Below are 22,862 nucleotides of genomic sequence, written 5' to 3' on the forward strand. Positions count from 1 at the left end.
CTGCAACAGTTTCAGTGGAACATAATCACCCACCCACCCTATAGTCCTGACTTGGCGCCCAGTGACTACTATCACCTGTTCCCTAGGTTAAAAGAACATTTGGCCGGAAAGCGATTCAGCTCCGACGACGAAGTGGAAGAAGAGGTACATAACTTTCTGAACAGCATGGCGGTGAGCTGGTATGACATGGCCTTACAAAAACTGCCACAGTGTCTACAAAAACGCATCGACTGAAATGGTGATTATGTGGAAAAATAGCTAAATGTTCAAGCTGTAAATTGATGTAAAGCACTGTAGAAATAAACAGGTCTATGTACTTCTAAAATAGGAGACCTTGCTTTTGGGATTACCCTCGTACTAACGTGTGAGGAGGCAGGTAGGGAAGAGACAGGATGGACGAGGCGGTGGTAGAGGGGAGAAAGTATTAGAAGGTGAAGATAAGTTAGAAAAGAGATTTAAAGTTTTCCTGATTATTTTCATGAAATCATACTTAGTGTCTACCATCACGGGTTTAGTTGACTTTGAATACTTTAAAACTCTGAGACGAAGTTTGTCTGTTATTTGTGGTGGTCATTGTGTGAAGCAGGCAGCGAGAATGAGCACTGCGGCGAGCCATTACTTTTGTCTACATGTTTTTGGGACTAAACATCAGGCCACACGCCTGGATGCTACAGAAAAATTTACCATCCTCTCTGGAGTAGCACGGTGAAATACACAAAAGATTCAGACACATATGTGTGCAATATATGTGAAACGTGCATATGCGGTGAAGCCGTGATTAGAGGGTTGGTTTGCAGTAGCTTCGATGCGTAACCCTTGGAGAAAGCTGTAGAAAAACTGCAGTAAGATCTGCAGAGGTTTGACGCTTGTTGGAGGGTCGGGTAGTTGACCCTCTTTGGAAAAAAATTTAACCCTAATGTGAAGGAAAGGTCAATTAATATTCGATTAAACTATTTACAGAAACTCCCTGTGAACTGGACCAAACGTAAAACATCATAAAACTAGCAGACGATAGGTTAAGATTCATTGGGAAACTCCTCATGAAAGTAATCAATAATAGCGAGTTCTGTGTGGCCCTTCGGCTTGATACAAGTCTTTCAGTCTGGCACCACTTTGGTAACTGGATATCCTAACCTACCTCCGTCATCCCACTGGGGAAAAGGGACCTACAGTTTAACGGGGAATCTGAACAACGTGTCGTTCATGGTGAACCTTGACATCAGTGAGATGTAAAGTCTATATTAAATGCAAACCGAAAAATTTCCGATGTTCATTAGGGATTCGATACCGCTACCTCTCGGTTTCCAGTCACTAGCTTTACCAATAGACCACTTAGCCCAATAATCTAAGCAAAACCAACTTATCTACAAAATAAGTGGCTTACAAAACTTCCTTTGAAACTATTTTTCATTAGCAATAAATCCTCCAGATTCTTTAAAGAATAGAACTCCCATGTGTTAAATTACTTCAAACGTCTGATTACTTTACAAATGAATCAATGTGTTAAACTTTTGACTGTAAGAATGTATTCCAAAATAATGTTTGGGAAACATTTGGAGCTGTGCTTAAAGTTCGTTGAAAATCTCTGAGTGCCTCATTGTGAAACCCTGGATGAATATAATCTGGGTAATTTCCACAACATTTTAAGGAAAAGCTTGATTTTCACACATGTAAATGTTAACGACGTCATATATCCTGAACTATGTGTCGCACAATGATAAAATTTTGCAGGCACATTCCATGATATATGTAAATACTATTTGCAAGTGTATTGCAAACAGAGTCTGTAGTAGAGAAGGAATAAATTAAAACGTGGTGCCTGATGTTGACGTCATACTGCATGATAAGCGAAAATGTATTAAGCGGTATTTAGTTGAATGGGGCGAGGGGGTGGGGGCAGCGAGAAAAAATTTCGTAAAGGTTTGAAATTATGAGTAAAATTCGTTTGAAGTGCTCTCATTCTCATACACTGGATAAATATATTGCTGGTATCTGCGAGCCGTCAGTCTCACAGCCTCAAGACAAACACTCAGTTTATAACTATAATACTCATCTTACTTCGTTTAACTTTTAACATAAGATTTTTCGCGAAATACTGAAATTCATGTTTTTGTTGCGCCTGTACTCAGTTAGTGAACATTCTGTAACTCGTACCGGGATCCGGTTCAAATGACTGAGCACTATGGGACTTAACTTCTGAGATCATCAGTCCCCTAGAACTTAGAACTACTTAAACCTAACGAACCTAAGGACGTCACACACATCCATGCCCGAGGCAGGATTCGAACCTGCGACCATAGCGGTCGCGCGGTTCCAGACTGTAGCGCCTAGAACCGCTCGGCCAACCCGGCCGGCTCCGGGATCCGGGATAGCGGTTTTATAATACAGATCGGTTGTCTGCCTGTGACATTTGTCTGATTAAGATTAACAGAAGAAGTAGAGGATATCCAAAGAAGAGAGACGCCTTACGCCACGTGTTCGTTTTGCAAGCGCCCCAGAGCCTTATGGAGAGGACTCAATATACTCCAATGTCAGGAGCTCCAAGAGAGGCGCTGTTCGTAATGGAGAAGTATATCTTCATAATTCCGCAGTGAACGTTCCAAGAAGAGTTAGGCAACGTGTTATTTTCTCTGACATCTTACGAAATGACCAAGACGGAAAAACAAGAGAAACTGGATTTCATACCAAGTCTCTCCTTCAACCGTTTTCCTACGCACCAGTCGCGAATGGACTAGGAAGTGTGATGAAACGATGTTGGTATCTCAAGTAACCTTCGCCACAAAACGTAACATGGCTTGCAAAGTGTGGATATAAAAGCTGGCGCATAGAATGGCACGCTTGTAACTGAAATGAAAGTCCATTGTTTCACAAATCCGTGCAGATGTGCCTCCTATTTCGCTTATTTTTTATTTTTTGTGGATCGTCAGCCGAGAACCGCTAGCCGTACATCGCGAACTGGGGGCTCAAGAGTGCAACGGCTTTCTCTATGTAAGTACTGATTTTGTTAAGAAGGCGTCAGTCTTCGTGCTGCCGCACGCGCAGCAGCATCGACCGCTCACACAGAAGATGCCACGTCATTATAGGACAAGGCGTGCCCGACCAACAGTCTATAAAGCAATAGACAATATTTCTATCAAGACCGAAAACAAGTCGTCTTGTACGGTCCATCAGTTTCCTGTGGTGGAGTTTTGAACTTTACCCTTAGCAACAACGATGCCAATCAGCAAGGTAATGGCTGGGTCACCGTTGCTCTAGTACGTGGACCTGAAGTCCATAAAGAGGCAGGACTGGAATCGTTCAACAGCCATGACGTTATTGCTTATCGGACATTTCAGATGGGAGAGGTTAACAATAGAGATATGGGTAAATCATATTACCTGTCTTCGATGCCCTTGTTCTCAGGAGCAGGAATCATCATAAAATAAATGAATCAGAATCTGTGTCAGTGTGGGTGAAAGGTGTGGACAACTGTAAAAAAATTACTGTCACCGGTGATCTCACTCATTATTATAGAAATTAAATAAAGTATTTCCTTTCCTTTATCCTTTCAATTTTGGTAATTGTCGGTTGTTGTCACCTCTGTCGTGTCAGATGATAAGACTGGTGCGTTCTATATTAATAGAAAGCGGGCACCCTGAGCGTTACGTCTGCCTCATTCATTCATTAGCTACGGTATCCCTGATGATATTCTTCTCAGATCGGGATGAAACGTCGGGAATTATCACAGAAAATACCGAGATATAGGCAATGTGTTAGATCTACAACTATGCTTCCGCCATTTTTTCTCGAAGTTCGAGGATTTATTATGAAAAACTTATAGAAACTTTACGATTCAAAGTACCGGATAGTTGGCCACTACTTTCTTTAATCCTTTGGTCCGTATCCAAATGCCGCTGCGTGAGAACGTGGGCGTCTTTTGAGAAGAGCGATTGAGCGATCGAATTTCGCACCTGTTCATATGATCGGAGGTGCTAGTCAGCTGGGCCGCGTGCCGTTGATCGAAGAAGGTGTTTGTAGAAGGGAGGTGTGTCTAGTGAATATGGCGAGGGTTACGACTTTCCATTTTAACGTTTTTACGGATTTTGAGACTTAGTGTCGAGCATTGTCAAGCTGCAAAATCGCCTTTTCGTTTCAGTTTCTGTGTTATGACCGTTTGTCTATCAGTGCTCGACTGAAACGCATCAAGTGCTTTCGATAACGGCCTTCTGTGATTGTTACCGTCGGTTCCAGTATCTTCGAGAACATTCTCACTTCTACCGCCATGCCAGTCTTCGACGTCAAAATCACCGTTGTGGAGGCTTTGAAACCATGTTCTGCACTTTCTTTCATCAATTGTTGTGTCACCATAGATATTATCCAGCATTTTATGGGCCTCAGACGCAGATTTCTTCATCTTAAAGCACAAAATTAAAATTGCCCGCAAGTGACGAGATTTGGGCTCGGAAGTTGTACTCAGTCGAGAATAACTTTATGATGGAATCATAAATCGCCTAATATTTTGATGGCGTTATGTTTACAAATATCTGAGCTTATTGCATGATACTTGCGTCCAACCATCTGCACCACTAACTGCCGCTACTGCCATCTAGTACAAAACGGCGGAAGCCAAGTTGCAGACCTACACTACTGGCCACTAAAATTGCTACACCACGAAGATGACGTGCTACAGACTAATGTAACCGACAGGAAGAAGATGCTGTGATATGCAAATGATTAGCTTTTCAGAGCATTCACAGAAGGTTGGCACCGGTGGCGACACCTACAAAGTGCTGACATGAGGAAAGTTTCCAACCGATTTCTCATACACAAACAGCAGTTGACCGGCGTTGCCTGGTGAAACGTTGTTGCGATGCCTCGTGTAAGGAGGACAAATGCGTACCATCACGCTTCCAACTTTGATAAAGGTCGGATTGTAGCCTATCGCGATTGCGGTGTATCGTATCGCGACATTACAGCTCGCTCTGGTCGAGATCCAATGATTGTTAGCAGAATATGGAATCGGTGGGTTCAGGAGGGTAATACGGAACGCCGTGCTGGATCCAAACGGCCTCGTATCACTAGCAGTCGAGATGACAGACATCTTATCCGCATGGCTGTAACGGATCATGCAGCCACGTCTCGATCACTGAGTCAACAGATGGGGACGTTTGCAAGACAACAACCACCTGCACGAACAGTTCGGCGACGTTTGCAGCAGCATGGACTATCAGCTCGGAGACCATGGCTGCAGTTATCCTTGACGTTGCATCACAGACAGGAGCGCCGGCGATTGTGAACTCAACGACGAACCTGGGTGCACGAATGGCAAAACGTCATATTTTCAGATGACTCTAGGTTCTGTTTACAGCATCATGATGGTCGCATCCGTGTTTGGCGACATCGCGGTGAACGCACGTTGGAAGCGTGTGTTCGTCATCGCCATACTGGCGTATCACACGGCGTAATGGTATGGGGTGCTATTGGTTACACGTCTCGGACATCCCTTGTTCGCATTGACGGCACTTTGAACAGTGGACGTCACATTTCAGGTGTGTTACGACCCGTGGCTCTACCTTTCATTCGATCCCTGCGAAACCACAGATCTCTCACCAATTGAAAACGTCTGGTCAATGGTGGCCGAGCAACTGGCTCTTCACAATACGCCAGTCACTACTCTTGATGAACTGTGGTATCGTGTTGAAGCTGCATGGGCAGCTGTACCCGTACACGCCATCGAAGCTCTATTTGACTCAATGCCCAGGTGTATCAAGACCGTTATTATGGCCAGAGGTGGTTGGTCTGGGTACTGATTTCTCAGGATCTATGCACCCAATTTGCTTGAAAACGTAATCACATGTCAATTCTAGTATAATATATTTGTCCAAATATCATCTACATTTCTTCTTACTGTAGCAATTTTAATGGACAGTAGTGTAATACCACGAAGAATTTAGCGACTTTCACAGTTCCAGTTGTGAAGGTTCCCCTGTTCCCATCATTTAACTATAGAGTTAGTGAAAGCATGCTTATACCATAGTAAGCAGCAGTTTGTCAGCCTGTGTGGAAACAGAGTAGGTGGTCGCGCAGAGCTTGCAGGGGGTCCCTCGCTTCCTGCCGCTGCATTGCCTGACTGCCGCTGCGGTTGCAGCAGAACGCACGTGCGGCTAGCGTGCGGGCAGGGCCGTACAGAATGCATGACGCACTAATCCGTGCCACCGCACTGGCCGTCCAGCCACAAGCCGCAGGGGGCTCACTCCCTACTCCAACGAAGTCTCCGGAACAGTATTCATACCGAAGGTTTTCACCAAGAATTAGAACATTTCTCCGGTCTCATTTTATTGCCAGAACTCGTGGAAGAACATTTAATTTATTCACAGCTGGAAAAAAGAAACTTTTCACTTGATCTATTTTACGAGGGTCACTCCAAAAGAAATGCACACTTTTATTCTACATGTTTGAAAGTTTTACAATGTGTAGATACATACCTTAGGAACAATATTTTCATTTCTCCTCATAATTTCCATCCCTCTCAACTGCCTTACGCCATCTTGGAACCAGCGCCTGTATACCCGCACGGTAAAATTCTGGTCCAACCTGTTGGAGCCACTGTTTGGCAGCGTGCACAAGGGAGTCATCATCTTCAAACCTTGTTCCACGAAGAGAGTCTAGTTTCCCAAAGAGATGATAGTCACATGGAGCCAGGTCAGGACAGTAAGGCGGGTGTTTCAGTGATGTCCATCCGAGTTTTGTGATCGCTTCCATAGTTTTTTGACTGACATGTGACCGTGCATTGGCGTGCAGCAGCAAAACATCCTTCTTTTGCCGATGTGATAGAACACGACTCAGTAGAGGTTAAAGTTTCTTCAGTGTCGTTACATATGCATCAGAATTTATGGTGCTTCCACTTGGCATGATGTCCACAAGGAAGAGTCCTTCGGAATCGGAAAACACCATAGCCATAAATTTTACAGCTGAAGGTGTGGTTTTGAATTTTTTTCCTTGGGTTAATTTGCATGATGCCACTCCATTGATTGCCTCTTCGTCTCTGGTGAAAAATGATTGAGCTATGTTTCATTACCTGTCACAATGCTTCCAAGAAATTCATCTCCACCATCTCCAAAAGTTCGCTGCATACCGTTTTTCTTGTTTCTTCGTGAGCCTTTGTCAACATCCTGGGAACCCACCTGGCAAAATCCTTTTTTAACGCTAACACTTTCAGTATTCTGCAAACACTTCCTTCCCCTATCCCAACGTAGCGTGACAATTCGTTCACTGTGATGCGTGCGCAGCAGTCATCAATTCGTTAACTCTCTGCACATTGTCTGGAGTGTGTGTAGTACGAGGCCTGCCGCTGCGAGGGCAATCCTCAATATTGCCGTGCCCGCTTTCATCACGTAACCTGCTTGCCCACCGACTAACTGTACTACGAACGACAGCAGCATCTCCATACACCTTTTTCAACCTTTTGTGGATGTTTCCCACTGTCTCGTTTTCACAGCACAGGAATTATATGACAGCACGTTGCTTCTGACGAACGTCAATTGTAGCAGCCATCTTGAAGATATGCTGTGGCGGCGCCCCTCACGGGAACAGGTTGAACTAAGTTTGAAAACAAGCGGGAAGGATGTATCTACACACTTAAAAACTTTCACACACGCAGAATGAAAACTGTATTTTTACAAAAATAGTGTGCATTTCTTTTGGAGTGACCCTCGTAACACAGACTTAAGCCAACAACTAGTCATTGGCTACTGATAAATCGAAACCAGTTTAGCTAGCACAATAATACATAAGAGTAATCCGCTGCAATAAACACTATCGGCTAAAGAAATGTTCTCGCTGGTGCTCTCTGAAACTTGAGAGGGTGGATAAGTTCGAAGCATTTTTCCATAATTTTAATGAACACAACAGATACACATATCAATAATATATTCTCCTTCACTATTTGCAACAGTCTGGCAGTGCTAGGGTAACTTCTCGACTCTGCGACCTTACAGATCAAGTAGTTTTGAGGAAAATAACTTGTCGAGCCACGTTCGGAGCGAACTTTCATCCGGCAAGGAAGCTCCTTGAAGGTTGTTCCATAGAGAATGCAAAAGGTTGAAATCTGAGGGCGCAAGATCAGGTGAATAAGGTAGGCACGGAATGATCTACCAATCCTACTCCTGTATAGAAATTTTCGTCAGTGTAGCAGAATGTGGGCGGGCGTTATCTCTTCGCTCACTCTTACTTGTCATTGCTGTTGGATTGCGTCTGAAAGACGTCTGTGTTGTTGACAATACATTAGCAGTGATTGTTACACCTCTGGGAAGCAATCTGTGGTACAGTGCATCACATTGTTGCTCTTCCACCAGACGGATCGCACAGGTCTTTGTACACGAAGTTGCTGCCTTGTTCTGGCTCGACCATGCTTTTCTTTTCCCTGTGTTAGCATAAAGACACCGTTTCACGTCATCAGTAAAAATACGAGATAGGAATGGTAGGTGATGTGTTGTTCACCAGCCAATTGTTGACGAGCAAGCAGAGATGCACATATGGCCACCTGCAGATTTTTTTGATTTTGTTTCAGAGCATGCGATACCCATACACCAGATTTCTCGAACCTGCCACATTTCGTGTAATCGTCGTATGATGGTGGAATTGTCACAGTTCATCACATATGCTAGCTCTAGATAAACTGACACGGATCATTGTGAATTAATAGGTTTAAATTTTCTTCATCAAACGCCGAAAATCTTCTTGACCATAGAAAGTCACTAACGTCAAAACGATCCTTCTTAAAACGAGAAAACCATTTTCTTGCCGTGCTCTGTCCAGCAGAATTATCCCCAAACAAGGCGCAAATGTTTCTGGTTGCCTCCATTGCTGTAACTCCTCTAGTCAAACAGAAGAACCCCTCAGAAATGTTCCGATTTCTCATCCTGGCTTTCTGTTTTCTAGCATCCACAGCTCCAATCACAATCTCCAAATGACAAAATGACAATATCTGAACTCATATAGCAACTACAAATAAGATATGACAGCCGATAAATAAGCCCACAACTAGCGGAATACTAACATGCATTAAAAAATCGCTATGAAATTATGGACCAGCCGAAAATTTGGACTCAAGCAAACTCATAATGTTATTCACCTTAGAAAATGGCTACATTGAAACTATTGCGGTTTGGATGAGCAAGCTTCTTCCGCAGATGCACCATCACAAGAAAAGGAGTGCCGTACTGTGTCAGTGAGTCTGATGATGAATACTTGTTCTTTCGAAACGCGTCTGATTCATTGTGATCAATTTTGAAATGATCAGTGTTGTAACTGAGAAGCTGCGAAGAGCAAAATGATAACTTTATGATTTAATATCTTTGGAAAAATGCGTGAACAAATCGGAAATTTGTGGTAGCTCTGATGGGACCAAACTGCTGAGGTCATCGGTCCCTAAGCTTACACACTAATTAATCTAACTTAAACTAACTTACGCTAAGGACGACACACACACACACACATGCCCGAGGTAGGATTCGAACCTCCGATGGGGGAAGCCGTGCCGTCCGTGACAAGACGCCCTAGACCGTTCGACTACCCCGCGCAGCCAATGGGTGAACAAAAAAGTATTGAACGCTGGGTGGTAAACCAATCTAGGTTATGTTGTCGTTAAAAGTGTCGCCTTGTATTTGGGAAGATGGAGGCTCTAATCTCCAACAGCCATCCTGATTTAGGTTTTCCATGATTTTTGTTGAAACGTATCTGATACTATGGGGAAGATTATGTATTTAGCCGCTTGACTCTAGTAATGATTCAATGGAAGGGCCGCCTGATGCCTGAAAATCAATAATTAATACTACATAAAGGAACATTTCATACGACCTTTAGCCTGATTGGAATTCGCCTGTTGTTTAAAAGAAGGTTTGTACCACGGAACTGTCATAAGAAACTGTTATATCCTAGCCAGTAATGCCACCCGAGCCCGCTGCCAAAAGATTGGCAGCATCAAAGTCCGGACGCCGTCCGCATAAGCAGCGCCTGCGAGACAGGAAATCGCCGCAAGTCTGCGCGCGCCACCGCTGGCTTCTGGTTTCTTAAGCGCTGGAGTCGCGAGCGCTAGGACAGCTCTGTATTCGCCGCTCAGTTGTATACTCGCCACCGAATTGTGTACTTGCTAGTCAGTTGTGTGTTCATCGCAACAGAGTTGTTGTTTGTCGTCAGCCGACGTTGACCTAGCCGCTCCGACTCGAACTAGACAGATTTCTGTAGACACGGAGTTCACTACTGTGTTTCTGTATCTTCGTTAATAAAGATAAGTACCGACTTTTATTTAATCAGAGTGTTTGGGTTTTCATCTTTCTGTCCACTGTTCCAGCGGACCGGTCGGCCCGCTATTAAAAGTGTGGCGGTGACCTCGTAAGCCGTTTCTACAGCGAATTGTTTGTCGCTACGAACGCCGCCTCAAAAGAAACAATGTCCCTCAAATTGAAGTATGACTTATGGCTTTGGTGTGTTGTCTATATTCATGTGACAGGGGGTTCAATAACTACTGAATTGAAATCTAGCGGAATTCGATTACTACATACTTATTTCAAAACAATCTACAAGGAAAAAGCTAAAAATGACCAATAAATGCATCATGTATGAAACTGACTGAGTTACAAGTAACACACATACGGTTGTCCACAAGGTCTGGGAAACCCAATAAAAAAAGAAGCGTTACTTCCAGAGATCGTGACTTAGTAGGCTTTCATGGCGTACAAGAAATGATTGCGTAACCCTTGTTATTACGGAGAGGTTATACTGGGACCTGAATAAATATGTGCAGCGGGCAAGTAGCAAGCAAGTCGTGGTAACTCACGATTCATTGTAACAAACGTTGAGTCCCGAACCCAAAGTAACTGAAGTGATAAAATTAAGAATCACAACTACGACTTTGAAGCAACTATAATGTGGTTGCAGGGTTCCTAAATTTGACCTGTGCCAACACCGCGGCGAGAACACTCACCATTTTGGCTGCAGCCTTGGATCTCGAATGAACACCAACAGCTCTCCATCGATTTCGGAACCTTCTCTGCCCGGGGACAGGGTGTTTGTGCTGTTCTTATCATTTCATCATCATCGTCATCATCATCATCATTATCATCGATTTCAGAACCAGAAAACTGGAGTTCTGCACCGATCTCCGACACCGAAAGTTCCCTCCAGCACCGAATGCTCTCTGCACATATCTCTGACATTGAATGTTCTCTACACTTTTCGTTTTCTTAGCTATGGTGTCTCAACAAAACTAATTCCGCCAAAAACCCGTGTTAGACAACCAGGGCTTGTACTTACACGTTAAGAGTGAAAATTTGACACACTACTCCTCTGTCCTCGTCTTATGAGTCTCAGAAAGAGCCACGCTACATATTTGCGGCCAACGAGAGCCCTTGTGTGGGTGTTAGCCTAGAGATATGAGCAAATGTTCGTTTCTTCACCTACCATTCAGACTATTTTCGGAACCATCTTAAGTTAACGTCGAAAATTGCCACGATTCTCGTAAAGTTCTGTAGTGTCGCCGAGTCTGGCGAGGACGTAACTTCCCACTTACCCAATCAGCAGAGTGTCAGTTCTCGACTGGCTCCGGCACGTTGCTCGTGGTCTAAACCATCACATTGTAACCTGTCTCATTCCTGCTGTAGCCATACTAGCTGCAGGAGGTGTAGCTCCACAGTTAATTACAGAGATGTCCGCAACTGCATATTCTGCAAAATTTCTGGCGTGATGGAACCCTGACGGGTTTGAAACTCGGCTGCCCGTGATACAGACTCCTCTGCATACGTTACGTGAGGTTCTCCATTGTCTGAGGGGCAGAAGGTCACTCTGCCCTGAGAGGCATACGACTGCTGCAAGAATTTGCTTAGGCGAAAACATTACTTCAAACGGGAGGATCGAATTATTAATCTCGATTCCGTTAAATACGTTAACTACGAGGTTCTCAGCAGTTACTTGTGCTCTGCTTGTGCACACTCTGAAATTGCTGATGGAAACCAGTCTTAACTAAGTTTCAATCACAGCGTGCAAATCCCACGGTAAAAATGCAAATAGTGAGATACGAGGAACATATTCTCATGTTGCTTTTATTAATACACCTCTTTGTCATCCGTTATCTGACTGTGTTTTCATGTTAGCTGAACTACAAAAGGAGTCAGGAGTGCGGAAACAGATTGCCATTTATCAAAAACAATGGCACACGTTTTCATGAGAGGTCGGTTTTATTCGCAAATATTTAGCAAGCGGAACAGCCAATGAACAACTTAAAAAAGTGAATTGGTACTAAAGGAATCTGATAGCTCTCTCTCACCATACATCACTTTAGAAAAATTCCGGAGTTTTTCTTACTAAACGGGCACATCTAATCACATCCTTGTCAATTTAAGTATATGACCACCTGTGTACATAAGTTACATTCTTCCTCTTCTTCAAATATTATTATCGTGACATATTCAAAATCCCTATAAAAATGATCCACGGATAACTTATTCTGTGATACTGAGATTTCGCGACACTTTTATATTCCACTCATCTCAGCCTGTACACGCCTGTGCAGTCCAGACGCTCAAGCTCAAGTCTCGCGAGTGGGCGCTGATGTTGGCGCTTTGGCAGACGCAGCGCCATACCGAACTTTGTTGTGGCAGTGCGCCACAGCAGTTGAGAGTCTGGTGGTACTACAGGGAAGCAATACGATCCAGTAACTGTCTCTGGTTCCCGCAGGCAGCAGTGGCGGATATTACTTTGTAGGTCGTACCCTGCCATGGAGAACGTGCATCTGGGTCCCATTTACCTCCTAGAGTCGCTAGCTGTGAGAATTAGCTACGGAGCCTGGGCAGATGGTTAAGTATCCGCTGTGGGCAGTGAGTAGCGGGTGGCACTGACGGACAAGCTTTGGCCTGGCTTGGCACGTGGACTGTCCTTCACTTTGATATCGGCGCAGCTGGACCGCAGTCGTAAGTTGAGGGCGCTACAGTGGAAGAGTGAGTCTACACTGGCGAAACAAGATGGACCCCGGAAAAGACAGCATCTTGGAGCCGGAGAAACTGGTAGAGGCAGTAGAGCAGCGCGACTGCAATGGGTAACACGGGGCGTGGTCGGCTGTAATGCAGACATTATTTGGCTACGGCAGCAAATGATGTTTGGTCTGTATATCTAGATGATATAGCAGCTGGGGACCAGGGAGGGATTGTGGAAGACTTACCATTGCGACTATTCAAAAACAGGGCATAAGAGTGACTTGCGGTATTGAATATATCCACAACTGCATATGTGCTGGCATTAGTGTGTGATAAGGATTCGAACTGCCGAAACACAGTGGGGCCACGTTCTACCTTTATTAGTAGAACAGTGCTTGCGTAGTGCTACTTCAAATGAAAAGACAAAGTGAGGCCGTTGTGTGCTGTGTTTGTATTATGATTGTAATTGTATACAACTGGCCGGCTGCGGTGACCGAGCGGTTCTAGGCACTTCATTTAGGAACCGCGCGACTGCTACGGTCGCATGTTCGAATGCTGCCTCGGCCATGGATGTGTGTGATGTCCTTAGGTTTAAGTAGTTCTAAGTCTATTGACAGATGACCTCAGATGTTAAATCCCATAGTGCTCAGAACCATTTGAACCATTTTTTTTTTTTTGTATACAACTCTATGTTAGCATGCAATGTTAGTATATACACAAGCACACACGCACACGCACACACACACACACACACACACACACACACACACACACACACACACACACACACACACATATATATATATATATATATATATATATATATATATATATATATTCCTCAAGCGCAACGAGTGAGGTGGTGCAGTGGTCACCACAAAGGACTCGCATTCGAGAGAACGAAGATTCAAACCCGCGTCCGACCATCCTGATTATGTTTTCCGTGGTTTCGCTAAATCGCTTAAGCCACATGCTGGGATGGTTTCCTTGGAAGGGCAGGGCCGATTTCCTTCTGTATCCTTCCCTAATCCGTTGGGACCGATGACCTCGCAGTTTGATCCCCTCCCCCACATGAACCAATCAACCGACCCTAGCCGCTTCAGACATCCGGACACTCCTTCCGTCCGACCCAAATTGCAAGCTTATCGGGCGCTGCAGTGCACCGTTGCTCATCCATGAGCCTCTAGTCGCGAAGTACAGATTCCCGTAGGAGTTGGGGCGAAACTAGTGCACCTGCACCGAAATGACACAACAGACAGTATTCAAATATACAGGTATATATTGTTCGTATGTGTTATATGACTATTATTTGCTTAAGATGGCGACTTTAGTTGAGTGTCTTTGTATTTTCTGATAAACTAATGTCGTTGTGTCATTTTATTTTCTGTGCCCTTGTAAAGTTAATTTCTGTGGGTCAAAACCATATTTCCTATGAATGATATATTTACTTGTGTCTTAACCTGCGTCCTACGGTACGTTCTAAGCGCCCCGCCGAAGCTATTATAATTTTTTTCAGTTATTGTTTCCTTTGAAATTGACTGATTTGATAATCGAGCGCAAGTGTTTGCCTTGTTGATTTATGTATGCTCTCTGGCGCTGTAAATTGTTGTTAACAAAACAATGCATTTGATCAGAAGCCAATGCTTGCAAAATCCTTAGCCAAATACCTCTCTCGCTGAAATCCTGCACCACGAAATAAAACTACACTGCTACTGTTACTATGTGTGCTATGTGTGCCGGAGCAGAAATATAGAGTCGACATCGCTTCCAAACAGCTATGAATATTATTAAAGCACAGGCATTCGCTTTTACCTCACACCGTAAGTTATCAGAATAAGACAAGTAGTGGGAAATACTGGTTCAGAACATCAATTACCATGCACTGTACAGTGCTTCATACAGCATAAATGGGCATTAAAACTGTAATTCAAAAGAGGGCAGCAAATAACAATATCACTTACTTTGTGAGACACCTTGCTAACCCGCAGGACAGAACAGGTAGTTTAAGTTGTGGAAAGGGGCCTAAATAAGCTGCTGTCAGTTACACTCGAACATAGAACCTTTTATTTGATCAAACATTACAGAATCAAGAATTTTTTCTAAAAAAGAAAACACAGCTTTAGTTTTGGAATTTAATTAGCGGCTGAATGCGCTGTACAATCTCATGTCTTAAGGGCAAGACCACTTTAATTTAAAAACGGCTGAAAGCCAATAACTTCAAGTTCAACCAAAATAAGGAATTTAAAAGGCAAAGCCTTATCTTACAACAATTCCTTAATTAGGCTGAAGGCCCAAGGAATCTGACACTTTAAGAGCAAACAGCTGAAGGCCCAAAACTTAAGGCTCAATAATATTAATTTTAAAAATGCCAAAGGCTTTACGTAAAACAGTTCTTAAATTAGGCTGAAGGCCCAAACCAAGGCCTTAATGGCAAAACAACCTAAATCTAAAAATCGGCTAGAAGCCATACAAGTGCAAAAAACAAGAACAAACAAGAAAAGGCAGTACACCGAAGGGCGCTCAGAAGTTCCGAGGGCTGGCGTGGAATTCAAAGACGCTCGCTTAGGTGAGACAGGCAGTCGGCCCAACCATTGTCGATCGGACGACAACCCACCCGACAGACAGCCAACGGACCCACCGACAAGATAACCTGAGCTTCACCCGACCAGCTCACAACAGGGAGTTCAATGGAACAACGTAGAAGGTATTGGCGCCAGATACATTGAGCTGTCAAACTACACATCGTGCTGGACAGCGACAACACGAGAAGGAAAATACACTGCGTGAATTTACGTCAACGGCCAGGGCAGGTAACCGGAACGTTAACGGCCACAAGGCAGAATATTCCGCTGGTGCACTTCAATTCAAATAACCAGGTACAGTTAAAGTTCACCAGAAGGTGGCAAAAATTCGCCAACTTGAAAACACGCGTTGTTGCTCGCGGAATATCCCAACAGCCGACAACGAACTCCAAACGACACAATGTGGACAGTCGTGACTTGCTGGTAGATTAAGTCAAAACTCAACTTTCATGTCTAGGATCGGTGAACCACGGACCTGGTAGCAATGGGAAGAGCACCACCCACTCCGACCGCGCATGGACGCCGGCAGCGGCCTCGGCCAAATTACGCGCCGCGGAGATTTCCTCGCTGCTCCACGCCAACCGACCAACTCCCCCGGAAACGGTGAAAGGACCAAATATACGTCGGTCGATGAGACGACCAACCAACGATCGTCCCGCTCCAACCTCCCTCCGAAGGACAGTTCATGTGTGTCGCCAGCGGTCGGCGAGCACTGGCTGTCGGCGCCTCACCGGCGCTCCGTCCCCGACTTCACTGCTGCTGCGTCGCGGCTGCACTGTTGGTCCGTCTCCAACTGACTCCCAGAAACACGACGACCCGGAAATCCTATCGGTCGCTCCAGAGTTCGTACGACAGTGCACCTAGCGACACGCGCTGCTGCTGCCGCTCACGAACAAGTAAGGCAGGAAGTTAGTGTCGCCAGTAAATGTGATAAGAAAACGAGGCGGCAGTAAGGTAATAGAAGATATCAAACAATAAATGGGATAAACGCGAGCCGTGCACGGCTCACTTTTTATATACAGTATAGTAGTAAGAAAACACTATTAAGTTTTTAGATGATTTGAAGATATAGAGAGAGTAAAATCTCTTGCAAGATGAGTATTAATACACACAGCTCCCACATCTGGCACAACAACAGCCCAAACCTGGCTAGACGTCGTGTCTAATTGAACTTGGATGACAGACATTATTACGTCATTGCACACTGTTTCAACTCTGTGCAAGAGCTTATCAATCATAGTGGGTGACGAGTGGTGGTGTGGCAATCTACCTACAATCCATGACCAGACCTTTCAAGTGGGTGAGAGGTCTGGAGAATGTGCTTCTCCGGACAGCAGTCGAACAACCTCTGTACTGAGGTAACTCAAGAGAACGCGGCCCTGGCTATGTGTGGTCGTGCGTTATTTTGTGGAAAGACAATGTCACACAGGCCTCCGCCCTTAATATGACAGAAAGGTGACGCTTTCTGAGTAAGTTTCCAGCAATATAAACGAGAAGTGACCGTGATGTGTATCCAGTGGCACTTCACGCCATCACACCACATACCTTATCAGTATATCTATGACAAATGCAGTCTGGCAGCGTTAGTTTTGGTCGGAGCCTCCAGATACGGAAATGTCCACCATGATTCCGTACGAATATCTGTCACTCATCTGGAAAGACGACTTGGTGCCACTCCCGTTTCCAGTGTTGCCACTGGGTGCACCACACGTGGCGGGCCCCCTTCTGCGGCTGTGGGAAGAAAAGTCGCATAAATGGCCTCTGTTCTGGCAGTCCATAGTGATCCAGACGTCGTCGCACTGTCCGTGCGGATATTCGTCCTGCTGCAACGAAGCCCACTTCTTGACTTAAGGAACGTGCAGTAGCTGCACGGTTCTGCATGGCCGAGTGAGCATTATGTCTGCCCTCTCGGGCACTATTCGCATTCGGCCATTGAGATCCTGCATTGCCTCAAGTGTGGCCCTCCTGAACCAATTAATTTCATATTCGCATGAGAGTCATGAGATCCGACCAAAGCCAGAAACAATATCGCGGTGGATAAACTGCAGCTTCTAAAGGCCAAAATTCCGCTAGTGTCATATTCATACACACGCTGGTAGATGTTTCTCCTTCCCACAACAAGCCAAACACGAACCTCTCACAACCAAACAACACACAAATGTGATATCTAAATGAAAAACCCAATGCTTAATCCTTCCTTATATTCAGAATGTAGACGGGTTAGTTTTGCCTTCTCTGAGCTTTGCGCTGAAATGCTAATATCTGCCTATCCAAGAGTTTAGTATACTTTACACCAATCTGACATTTGTTACATTCCGTACTCATGGTGCTTTCCAGTGAAATTCGGGCAATGAATCAATATTACTTTTTCTTTTCAGTGTTACAGCGTGTCACCTGAGAAACGATAATAAGAGATACAATTCACGTTTTCATGATTAACAATAAATCTATACTGAGTGTAACGATTATAAGAGCAGATATTTTTATATATGATACCTTAATGTGTACATACGTCAGTGCGTTAGTTGTTTTTTTACTGCACCGAACAGTCTTCACGCAAACAGATGATACACTTTACGACTTGATGTTTTCTGCAAGGCCACAACGGCGCCACTAAGTAGACTATGTCTGTCACTATAGGTTACCTGTTTTGCGTCCACACTTCAACATCTGACCTGCTGCCCGGGTGAAAATAAGCATTAATGGCTTGTTCTTGCCACATGTATTTAGAGGTATTAACCAACCTAAAAATATTTGCTCCTAAGAGCTATAACTATTATTCTGAAAATTAAGTAAATACTGATGTTCATTACACAGTCCTTAGTCAACAACAAAAATGTCTGTACTTATACCCACTACACCCTCTATATTAATTACTTCTTCCTTGTAATTATTAAAAAATTGTTAACATTACAAAATGCTAATAGTGTAACATCCTTCGACTACTGCATAACTAAAACCGCTTACTCAATTAGCTAACTACTAATACTACAGGTACTTTTCTCTTTCTCTTAATTTATTATGGTGCATCTAAACGGCAGACTGCTGTTTCCGCTGCTGCATCAGCCCGGGTGCTACCCGTCATTGTCTGTTGAATTCCTTGTTCATACGCAGTACATCAGCAGCGTTTCCACTGTAACAAACGATTCCACAATATACTGTAACATCTTAGAATACACACTTCTGTGATCACTTGCAACATCGCAATGTTAAGTTTTGAAAATCCATTGCATTCACTGGTCGTCGACCTCAGTTGACTTCGCTCCATCTCCTGAGTCTGTTTTCGAGCGTTCATGGCAGCATATTGAAATGTGATTGAACGCCTCGAGTAGTCTTCCTTGGCCTCCATGGATACTGCGACTGCGGTGCAGTCTACAATGCGTCAGGTCGACTAGTTTCTGGCAAGGAAATGTGACTATCTCGACCTTGTATTTTAAGGAGAACAAGCACTAGTGAAAGAGTCCCATAAATAGATCCTGCACGTAAATTTGGGCCATTATACTGATATCACAGAGTTACAACATTCTGAAAGTACAGCTTATCAACACGCTCACGCATCGCTTGTTCGTTACTCGCTCCAATCCACTGCTCCCGCTTTATGCCCAAGCGCGAAGTACTGCACAACAAACTGACAACCAGCGCCTCTCTATTGATGAATAGCGCCACTCTCGCAGATGTCCTTCACTTTCACAGAGTCAGCTTTACAATCGAGAGGAAATGAGGCACAACAGTGATGTTGATAATTAAATAGCGCTGCGCTACTTCTTCAATGAGATTTGTGAATCGCAACACAAAAATGTGCAAAACAAGAGCTCACTTTAACAGTGTCAGCTTTACAATCCAAAGGAAATGAGGCACAACTGTGACGTTAATAATTAAATTGCGCTGCGCTACTTCTTCAATGACATTTGTGAATCGCGACACAAAGATGTGCAAAATAAGAGCTCTCTGGCACGAGCTACACGTTAGAAGCCGCGCACTTTGTTCAGAATGGGTCAAATGGCTCTGAGCACTGTGGGACTTAACATCTGAGGTCATCAGTCGCCAAGAACTTGGAACTACTTAAGCCTAACTAATTTAAGGAAATCACACATGTTCATGCCCGAGGCAGGATTCGAATCTGCGACCGTAGTGGTCGCGCAGTACCTGACTGAAGCGCCTAGAACCGCTCGGTCACTGTGGCAGGCACAAAGCCCGTTACTAACGCCAAACGGTATTTCACTGGACGTTCAAAGTGATCGGGCCGGTCACTGGTGTAGCAGTTCGATACCAAGCATATTGGGAGACTAGCCGAAGTACTGGTCGACATAACTGCATGTAAAGAAGACACTGCAATTGAAGGAAATTGTTATTGTGGCTGAAATTCACATCGTCTCCCAGAAGACGTGTCGAGATGGTAAACCTGTGGACAAAGGCAGTGAGTATGCCAGAATCCGAACACATCCAGTGGTTGCTAGTAACTTGTTCTACCTGCTGGTATCGTCAATATAGAAACTGCCGTGCCTTCTCCGTTCTCCTGTGTTGACAAGCTTTTTAGGCAGGAAAATTAATCCGCGATTGAAAGTGTTCTGCTGTCATCTTGGGCGGTTTTAGAAAACACCTGTGGTCGTTTTCTGTCGTAAATGTTCCTTGTTGACTTATCCAGAAGATGAGGCGACTGCCGCATGAAACGAACTATGTAGGACTCTCGGCCTAAACGTCGCGGCCGACTCTTTTGAAATTAGAAACAGGAGTGACACCTAGTGTCCATCTGCAGACACCGTTGGCATTATTGTGTGACTGTGCATCGTGTTACTTATGGACTGAACGACTATGTCGACGTATGGGGCAATAGATCGACCGCAAGTTATTTCTGGATTAAAACCGCTGCGACCCATATTGCACACATTCTGTCTACCGAACGTTTACATAAAATCTCTGATGTCAGCAACAAACTCTTCACATGCGGTGTGACTTTTTAACTACTGAGCTTTTTAGTTGTAGTAACAAGGGTTATTTTTCGCTACACAACATAATTTTTCTGTTTGAAAACATACATCCACCCAGCGTCTACGTGTTTATGTAAGCACACGATCCGCAAGCTACCGTATGGTGCGTGGCGGAGGGTACTCTGTTTCACTAGTAGCTTTTCCTTTCCTGTACCACTCGCAAAAAGAGCTAGGGAAGAAACGCCTGTCCATATGCCTCCGTACGAGCCGTAATCTCTCAAATTTATTTTCATGGTCCTTAAGCGAAATACACATTGGCGGCAATAGAATAGTTCAGCAGTCAGTTTGAAATGTCGGTTCCCTAACTTTTCTGAAAGGTGCTCCTCGAAAAGAGCTTCGCCTTCCTTCCAGTGGTTCCCTTTTGAGTTTCTGAAGAATTTCCGTAATACTTTGTGGTTGTTCTACTCTGTTGTTGTGGTTTTCAGTCTGGAGACTGGTTTGAGGCAGCTCTCCATGCTACTCTATCCTGTGCAAGCTTCTTCATCTCCCAATACCTGCTGCAACCTACATCCTTCTGAAACTGCTTAGTGTGTTCATCTCTTGGTCTCCCTCTACAGGTTCTACTCTAACTGTAACAAATCTATCAGCGCACCCCTGAATGGTTTTAATGTTTTACTTGCACCCGACCTGTTCCTGATCACAAACACTCAAACAGCACTCAACAATGGTTGGCACTAGTGTCCTATATGCACTCTGCTTTAGAGATGAACCACCTTCTATATTTCTCCCAATAAGCCGAAGTCGACGATTCGCCTTCCCTACTACAATCCTTACATGCCCATAGCATTTCTCACTGCATGCTTCAAACTTGTAACGGGCGAGCTGTGGCGCCCTGAAAATATTCTATGTTCGGAGTTGGCGTGGCCCTCGGGGGTCTCTCGGCGGGCCGCAGTTCGTCGGCGGCCGTGTGGTGCCGAGCGTCGGCTGGAGCAAGAGGGGTAACACCAGTGCGTGGTCCAGGCCAACTGCGTGGCTGGAAATTCCATGTTGACGCTGTGACGAGGACTGTGCTTGGTGTCGGTGAAGGAGATTTGTGTGCTGGGAGTGCCCAAGATGGCGGACTTCGTGAAACCATAAAGGCAGTCATTTCACAGTTCATGTAGAAATTTATAATAGCTAGAGGAACCATGATACCTTAAAAGAAACATGTACATTACCATTATTTGCATGACGATTCTCATGGTGTAATCAGATTTTCAATATCTTTATTAGTTTAAAGTTTAGTATCTGACTAAATTATACAAGTAACATCCAGCAACGAATTTACAAAATCTAAACGGTTCATCGGATTTTGTCGACCGACGTATCTTTAGAACGCTATTAGTGCAAACCTAAATTGGTATGAATTACAGGCATGTAATTTGAATAGTACATGATTTATTGGAGGTCAAAGTGGCCGATTACTATTGATCGCGTCAGGCCATAAGTACTCCATAGTTACACGAAAAAACGGTAGCAGCATGCCTATAAATATACTAATTCGTCTATGTCTTTGTTTATATCCGGTATATACTACTCATGAAGAAATTAGTTAAACATTTACTGTGTTTTTGAAAGCACAGAGACATTAGGCTACTGGCATATCTTTTGTTTCTGTTCCTTTGATATATGTTTATTTGATTTGTTTATGTATTTAATAATGTTTGTTAGAGTGTGTTTATGGTCAAGCCATAGCAATATTTATTTAATTTCAAGTTATTTAAATGTAAATCCAGTATTTAGTATGTGTTTCAATATATTTGTGAGTGTTCGTTGGCTTGAAGACATGGTGGGAGCGCTCTAGCCACCCTTTGACCATTCTATTCATGTGTATATTCATATTGTATACTGTAGACTCAGCAGTATTTGGCCTGTAATGCGGCAACTACGTATCCCAGCCCCTAGACAACGAAACCAGCCAAAACTTTTAATATTTCAACTCTGAGTCTGAGGGTACGTAGTTGAGGGCCACCACACCACCTCATTTTATTTGAAAGCCCGCAAACGCTTTTTAGTCCCACCTCCATTGCGGCTTGAAGACATCACAGCTGTACATTAACATAGTGGATCAACATCTTTTTTCCTGAATGCATTATTAAATTTATCTAGACAGCTTGTTCTGACCTTAGGAAGCTTTTTCTTATGCTAACCCTGGTTTTCAAGCTATCTACTCAAAATGTGAAAATAGGGTTTATGTTTAAATAACCGAAGTTTCTCTTGACAGTCCCGCAAGATTCTTCTTCTTTACAATTTTTCAAAAAGGCCACAGCTCGTTTCATATTCTTCTCTGTTAAGGACAGGGACAAAGTAATATCCGACTATGTTACATCCTCGAATCAGGCTTCAACATCACTTACTTCCTAGTT

This window comes from Schistocerca serialis, chromosome 1 (genome assembly GCF_023864345.2).
Source record: "Schistocerca serialis cubense isolate TAMUIC-IGC-003099 chromosome 1, iqSchSeri2.2, whole genome shotgun sequence".
Classification (NCBI taxonomy): Eukaryota; Metazoa; Arthropoda; class Insecta; order Orthoptera; family Acrididae; genus Schistocerca; species Schistocerca serialis.